Source organism: Mesoplodon densirostris, chromosome 3, assembly GCF_025265405.1.
Source record: "Mesoplodon densirostris isolate mMesDen1 chromosome 3, mMesDen1 primary haplotype, whole genome shotgun sequence".
Classification (NCBI taxonomy): Eukaryota; Metazoa; Chordata; class Mammalia; order Artiodactyla; family Ziphiidae; genus Mesoplodon; species Mesoplodon densirostris.
The window spans coordinates 8245690-8252463 of NC_082663.1; the positions used below are offsets into that span (position 1 = coordinate 8245690).

At 51.8% G+C, this 6774-nt stretch overlaps 1 long non-coding RNA gene and 1 other non-coding gene across 2 annotated transcripts; both read left to right on the forward strand.

Moving 5' to 3' along the window:
• The first annotated feature begins 2228 nt into the window (after nucleotides 1-2228).
• Nucleotides 2229-6279, forward strand: LOC132485104 (uncharacterized). Its single transcript, XR_009531390.1, has 3 exons — nucleotides 2229-2543; nucleotides 4945-5902; nucleotides 5983-6279. It is a non-coding gene; the product is annotated as an uncharacterized LOC132485104 (long non-coding RNA).
• LOC132487305 (small nucleolar RNA SNORD123) lies at nucleotides 4776-4845 on the forward strand. Its single transcript, XR_009531591.1, has one exon. It is a non-coding gene; the product is annotated as a small nucleolar RNA SNORD123 (small nucleolar RNA).
• Nucleotides 6280-6774: the final 495 nt, after the last annotated feature.

The following is a 6774-nucleotide window of genomic DNA, read 5'->3' on the forward strand; positions in this document are numbered from 1 at the left end:
TTTAGCAGTCCTAATTAGGTGTTAAAAATCTTCCCTGGTAAAGTCTGTTTTTGTCTTTCTGTGTCTCCTTAGGAAAGACTAACTCTATAATTAATAACATATCTGTCGTTTCCAAAGGTGGCCATCGTGACAGAACTCTTCTGGATAAGCTAACTGTGACATACAATTGTTTTGCTTAAATACGAGATTCAACATAAACCTCAATTTAAAAAAAAGATGCGACAATTATTTGTAACTCCTGGCATTTTAACTAATGTGCACCTGAGAACTTAATGTCGATATTAAACATAACTCACCTGATCTTCACTCAATTTCGATTTCTTTCTGAGTAAATACAGCGGTCACAGGGAGGAAGACAGATGCACAAACAGGAACCGTTTACAAGGATACGTTTGTCTCTGAAAGGAGTCTTTCTACTTAAGGGCCTTGAGTTTGGAAACCACCTTTCCTATCCCTTCTTCTAACAAGGCTGACAGCTCCCTCAGGTCAACAGACCAACTCCTCCACCACCCTCCACCTCTGTGAAATCACTGCAAGATCCGCCTGGTCTCGCTCTGCTGACTCGGACCTCCACCCACTCACCCAGCACCGAGTGCTCCTAGCATCCTCTCGCCCTCTTCCTGCGCTCGCTCTCAGCGCCCCCTGCCGGGGATCCCGGGGACGCCGCAAGCGCAGGAAAGTTAAATCCCAACTCTGAACAGCCGCATCCAGGTACAAAGCAAGGAAAGGGCGAGGAGGTGAACGCGCTTCCCGCCAAATCCCGGGGAATCGGGATCTGCCTGCGCTAGGCCGGGCACCGAGCGCCGCGGGGAGCGATCCCGGGGAGATCACTCCTCGGCGGCGGCTCCATCGCACGCCTTCCCTCCGGCGCCCAGATCTACCTCCGGCCCCGAAATCCTGAGCCAGGGGATGCGAAATCATGGAGCGGCGTAGAGACGCCCGCGGAAAGGGACTGGCCTGGCTACAGAACATGGAGCAAGTGGTTCCCCAGGCCCCTGCATCCCTGGCCACGGCGTTCAGGGCGACCGCCAGCCTCAGTCTACCTCATTAACCAAAGCGCTCGGTGGAGTTGAGCCCAAGTCCCACCGCCTCCCGGGTTCTCGCGAGCGCCGCAAAGCCCCAGTAACTCGCCCAGAAAAACCTTGCCCCAGACGGCGATTACCGGACTGCGAAGTGTCGGCCACTGGGACCCCTGCCTGTAGCTCCCGACGATGCGAGCCTGGACACGCGCCGGCTGCGTGCAAAGACCTCCACTGCGCACCTTATGGAGGTGTTGGGTAGGGGTGCCCTCTCTCCTACCGCCCGGACGCCCACCGGGTCGCTTCCGCTCCTTAACCTCTGCACACTTAGACCTCTGCAAAGGCAGAGACACAAACTTCCAACCCGTGTACTAGCTCAACTGTGCGCGCCCCTGCACTGACGGTAGTCCTGACCCTGCACCCGGGCTGCCCCCCGCCCAGTGCTTGCAGATCGACCCGGCCCAAGATCGACTCGACCCACCCGCCGGCCACTGCCGCCCCCGGGCCCTGGCCCCAACGGGGCTCGGTCGGGGCTGCGGCTACGGCCACACGGGGACGGGGCGGGGGTCGCTCACCAGGTGGGAGGCGCGCTCCTCGTGCCAGTATCCAGCGCCGGGGACCCGGAGCGGCTCTGAGGGTCTTCTTCAGCGCCCGGCGAGGGAAGTCGAGGCAGCAGCCGCCGCCCCCCGCCACTTGCCCAGAGCCACCCCCAACTCGCTGCGCTCCGGGCTGGGGCGCCGGCTCGAGCGCCAGGCGCACCGTCCCTGGGCGCACGGCCGGACCGGGGTTGAGCAGGTTCGCGCCCAACGGGGTCGTCGGGCGAGGAGGCAAATTTGGGTGCTCCAGCCAGCTCCGCAGAGGAGCCCGAGTGGGAGAGGGGAGCCCCTCGGATGGGCCACAAGGGCCGGGCCGCCCCAGCCGAGAGAAGTGGACGGTGGGGGCCGCCGCCGGGGAGGGACCGCGAGCGGCCGGGGGCTGCGGAGCCCACCCGCGGCGGGAGCGCGGCGCGCGGGAGCGGACACAGGGAGAGCAGCCGCCGCCAGCGCCGCCTTCCCGGCGAGTAGAGCTGCGAAGGGAGCACGGGCCGGGAGCGCGGGACCGCCTCGCCCCGCCCCCGGCCCCGCCCAGGCCCCGCCCCCCCGCCGCGCCTCCTCCTCCTCCTCCTCCCAGCCCGGCTGAATCCCGAGCGCCCCACCCGGTGCCTGACCTCCCTGGGCCCCTCCCCTGACACCTCCCCTTCCCGGGACCGGACCCCCTCCGCTCCCCCGGCGTCCCCCTGGACTACAGGGGCCTCACTGCTGCCTGCCCAGTGCGACTGCGCCCGAGCGTGGACTTTCAGGGACGCCCTCTCCCCCGCCTTGCAGAGACTTTCTGTAGCTCCTCCGCCCCCGGTCCCGCAGCTCCGACGTGGCTGCTGCGGGGGGAGGGGGCCGGGGGAGAGTGGAGGGGCGGCATAAAGGGCCGGAGGCAGCGCGGGCGGAGACCCGAGATGTGGCGCGTCCACTCCGCCGGCCTCAGCTCCAGGTACGTGCACGTCCCCCGGCTGAATCCGGCCGTGTGATGAGAGCGGGGGCAGGGGCCGCGGGGTCCTCCCGACTCCGACTCTGTGATTTTGTTCTTTCTGTGCGACATCCTCCTGCGCGCTCTGAGCTGGAAACTTCTTAAAGACCGAGGGAGTTGCTGCGGGTTCTTGGAGGAGCGATTTGGGGGTGCGCCTCCCGGCTAGATCGGGTCAGTTTCAGCAGAGTTGAGTTAGAGAAACGAACAGATGCGGCGAACCAGGGAGGCAGGTCAGGGGGTCCCCAGATGGACACAATGAGCGTTAAGAGAGGGGCCCCCAGATGGACAAAGTCATCTCGTCCAATTATGGGGCAAATGTTATTGATACTTGCTGCCCTTTTGCCGAATCTTTCGCCTTTATCGAGCGAGTACTCAGGTGAAAAGATTCGTAATTGGAAAGCAGAGTACCTTTCAAGACTCCTGGAATTTGTTGCAAAATTTGTTGAAACTCTGTTGCAAAACTTCGGTAGGGAAAGCTGTAGGGTCGCGCCTGACCCTTTCCTTCTGGATGGGGGTGGGGAACAGTCTCTCTGGGCCCTTTTTTCTCCATCTCGGCCTCAAAGGGTGGCTTTCAAGTTTCCCTTGCGTAAGGAAACTCATGAACGTCCCCACCACGACCCTCTTACCGCAGTGACAATGGAAAGCTCTACGGCCCACATTCACACAGCCGCTTCAGGGCCAGTGGCCGGGTCTTGGGATTCCCGATAGTGGGAGTGGCCCAGCGTGCCCAAGACTGTGCCCTTGAGTTCAGCTACAAGACAAAGAACCCATCTCTGGCTGCAAGGTGTCATGGCTCCCGCTGTAGCCACGCAGATCCAAGAGAAAAACAATCGAAAAACAAATTGACATTGATTTGTCTTTATTTTCTAGAAATATTTTTTTAATAAAAGAATTAAATGAAAGTAGTTCCGCAGGTTTCCATGGAAGCTCAGCCCAGCCTCAGAACTCCAGTCTCTCTGTAGCGCTGGTGATGGAGCTGCTGTGGGTACTCAAGGCCTTACTCGGATTTCCTTTAAGATGTCCGGAGGAAATGTCAGTAGCTGGGCGGGTCTCGGAGGTGCATTCTTCCTTGGGTTGTGCTGGGAGCGCTCAGCCTGGTGCCTGGCAGCTGCCGGGCTCCTGGGGCCTTAATGGAAAGCTTAACACGCCTCCTTCTGTGCTTGACACGTGGGGCACTAGCTCCATTCCCGACATTCCGATTCTCCTGTCTACGTGGCACGGAGGCCCAGGAGCGCTCCCCCGGGAGGAGGAGGCTGGCCAAGGTCTAGCCCGGCTGCTCTGTCCCTGGGGAGGTGGGGAGGGGAGGGAGGACACTGTCTTACACCTGACCTTGCAACCCTTGGGTGGATATGCCGACCTTGTATCCTCCAGACGCCAGGGCAAAGGGAGAAAGAAACTAGAGCCCAAATGTGTTTAACTACTCCTTGTACTTTGCCCCTCAACACTACAGTTAAAGGTGTTAAAAAACAAAAATTCTCTGCATATAGAGAGCTAAGCAGTGGGAAGGAAGTAGCTATCTACTCCATAACCCAGGAGGGCTAGTATCATTTAACTCAATAAGTTATGTAACTTTATGTGTATGTTTGGGTGGGGGGGTCGATTTTACAGGTACTTTACAGACTACACCAAAGCATTATTAAAATATGTATTTTTAGTGATAATGAATTACAAATACATTAATAATAAAAATGAGGAATGGGAGAAACCAAATAATAATTTAGGGTGCATCCTTAGTTTTAAAGCAAAATGGAACTAAACTGAAGTCATGATTTTGCCTTGTGACCTGGAGAAAGTTCCTGAACTTTTCTGAGGTATAGTTTCTTCATCAAGGAGCTTAAACAAACCTGATGTTACATAGGTCCTCTGTAAACATTAAAGGAAAAAGAAAGTGACATAAGTGAAATACTCACCTAGGGCCCAACACAGAAGTAGGCTCTCTACAACAAAAATTATTTAAAAGAATCCACAGGTGTTTCCTTTTTCCACATGCAATTTCTGGGATTTTTCCTTAGAACTACTCACTGAAGAAATTCTGGCATTAGGCTGCTACACATCGCAGCCAAGACTGGAGGTGATCATTTCAAAACAAAACTGTTTAGTTCTCTTCCTTTAAAAATGAAATCATAGCTTTCCCTAAACTGTGTTAGGTAAGCCATGCAGTTAATGTAAAAGAATGAGAAATCCAACTAAACATGTGGTGGAAATGATGAATTCTGGGGCGCTGATTCATGTGATTTGAAAAACGCCATCCATTTCCTGATTCACCTCAGTTTCTGGGTGAAACTATGAAGGATCTCTTATGTCTCTGAAATAAGTAATTGATTTTGTCTTGTCTTTACTTCCCTCCCTTGTGCTTGAATTCCAGCCACATGGTTAAACTGCCAACTTAGAGGAGAGAAGCCAGGAGGGGGCTGCAGAGAACATCACCCAGAAGAGATCATGATGCTGCTGTGGGTCACAAGTGACCTTAAAGGGAAACCTTGTTGTTTGTGATCCTTACAATGTGATGAGATTATATTAATATCATGAAAAACTTCAGCCCAGAAGTTGTGACTCTAGACATTTACATCATAACTGGATTTTCCTACCAATGAGGCGGGAACACGTTACAATCACCATCAACATATGTTCTCTTTTCACCCCTATTTTCCTTCTTTTAGATCCATGGCATTTAAGAATTGAAACAACTGCTGGATCATCTGATCAACTCCATCAGTTTTTTTTCTTAAAATGGCCAAACATTGATGAAAAGATATCTGTTTGAGCATCACTAAAATTGCTCAATGCTGCTTTTTGTTCACCAATTTTAAGTATTTGGAAGACCCATGATTAAGGTTGCAGGTGACATTGGGATGCTCCCTAGAATTTTTACAGATGAAGAATCGCTGAGAAAGGAGAGTTCAGTGAGTCATCAGCTCCTACTCACATCCCTTGAGCTTCCCCAGAAACTCTTTAGGTTTTTTTTAACCCAAGAAACGCTCACTCCCCTTTTAGTGTAGCAGCCCACTCCCCTGGCAGAGGTAAGCAGACCAGTTTTATTCAAAAAAAAAGCAGCCCAGAAACTAGGACAGAATAGAAAGAATAGTTATGGCACATCTGAGAATGAGCATGGCATGGGACAAAGTGCAATTTTCTGGACCTTAAATGGAAGGACCAGGTCAACCACGTGGGCACCAGCGCTCTGCCAGTCTGTGCACTGGACATTCCATCGTGTCCCCTTCTCTGAAGTCTCAGTTTCCACCCAAGTCCATCCAGGGCCTGCTTCAAGCTTCCCACGTCTGGTCAGGCGAACATGCTTTGCCACTGCTGGTTGTTCCATGCAGGTTAGTACAGAGTAACCTGGCCCTCGCCCCATCCAAGTGAGCTCTGCTCACCAGTGAGCTCTCTTGATCTAACTTCACAGGTGAAAACCACCTTCCCAGACCTCACAGCCACGTTCAAGGGAACAGCCTGCTTGAAATCTGTCTACTGCGGACCTCAGCAAGAACTCAAGGATACAACAATCAGAGCATATATTCAACAAGAAATGCTCACGTATTTTTTACTTAGAAAAGCTTAGTAATTAATCTCACTTTCAGTAAGGGTCTATTAATAAAAGATGTGTTTTACCTCAGCTATGTATCCAGAAAACCAAAGTATTCTAGAAATCTGAAGTATTTTTCCTTGTGTTTATGGTTAAATGTCTAGATATATTTTCTAGCAACCCACTTTCCTTAAAATAAAATCGGTATGCTCAAAATACCTCAAGTCGCCTTTTTATAACCATTGTATGGGTGTGGGGCGGGGGAAAATGCTAAGTTTAAAAGATTGCGGGAATACCTAGAGGAAATGCAAATGGTTTGCAGCATGGAGATAAAACACTCCTGAGTGTAATTTTCTGACATTGAGCCTTGTATATATCTTGAGTATCTATAAGCAAAGAAAGACTGTACTTTTAAAAATATATATATGTTTGATACTTATTAATCAATGTCCTCTATATCCCTCTGTCTTTGGAAATAGAGCTTTGGTGGGGAAATAAGTACCTTTGGGAATATATTTTTAAAAATAATGCTTATCCTACATAGATTTAGAAACACAAATTAGTCTGTTTTAGTTTATTCCATCATTTATGAGGGAGATCAACTCATACTTATCTTTAGTTCAATGAAAAGGATATCTACTAAGTGAAATTACACCAGTAGGCAAAGTGTCT